The sequence below is a fragment of the Mandrillus leucophaeus genome, unplaced genomic scaffold, assembly GCF_000951045.1.
Source record: "Mandrillus leucophaeus isolate KB7577 unplaced genomic scaffold, Mleu.le_1.0 Scaffold202, whole genome shotgun sequence".
Taxonomy (NCBI): domain Eukaryota; kingdom Metazoa; phylum Chordata; class Mammalia; order Primates; family Cercopithecidae; genus Mandrillus; species Mandrillus leucophaeus.
The window spans coordinates 1,979,905-1,980,764 of record NW_012102055.1 but is presented as its reverse complement, the minus strand read 5'-3'; positions in this window follow the sequence as shown (position 1 = coordinate 1,980,764).

Sequence of the window (860 nt, the reverse complement as noted above, 5' to 3'; positions counted from 1 at the left end):
GCTGAGAAGAATGTATATTCTGTTGATTTGGGGTGGAGAGTTCTGTAGATGTCTATAGGTCTGCTTGGTGCAGAGCTGAGTTCAAGTCCTGGATATCCTTGTTAACCTTCTGTCTCATTGATCTGTCTAATACTGACAGTGGGGTGTTAAGTCTCCCATTATTATTGTGTGGGAGTCTAAGTCTCTTTGTAAGTCTCTAAGGACTTGCTTTATGAATTTGGGTGCTCTTCTATTGGGTGCATATATATATAGGATAGTTGGCTCTTCTTGTTGAATTGATCCCTTTACCATTTTGTAATGGCCTTCTTTGTCTCTTCTGATCTTTGTTGGTTTAAAGTCTGTTTTATCAGAGACTAGAATTGCAATCCCTGCTTTTTTTTCGCTTTCCATTTCCTTGGTAGATCTCCCTCATCCCTTAATTTTGAGCCTATGTGCATCTGTGCACGTGAGATGGATCTCCTGAACACAGCACGCTGATGGGTCTTGACTCTTTATCCAATTTGCCCGTCTGTGTCTTTTAACTGGGGCACTTAGCCCATTTACATTTTAGGTTAGTATTGTTGTGTGTGATTTTGATCCTGTCATTATGATTTTAGCTGGTTATTTTGCCTATTAGTTGATGCAGTTTCTTCCTACCATCAATGGTCTTTACAATTTGCCATGTTTTTGCAGCGGCTAGTACCAGTTGTTCCTTTACATGTTTAGTGCTTCCTTCAGGAGCTCTTGTAAGGGAGGCCTGGTAGTGACAAAATCTCTCAGCATTTTCTTGTCTGTAAAGGATTTTATTTCTCCTTCACTTATGAAGCTTAGTTTGGCTGGGTATGAAATTCTGGGTTGAAAATTCTTTTCTTTAAGAATGT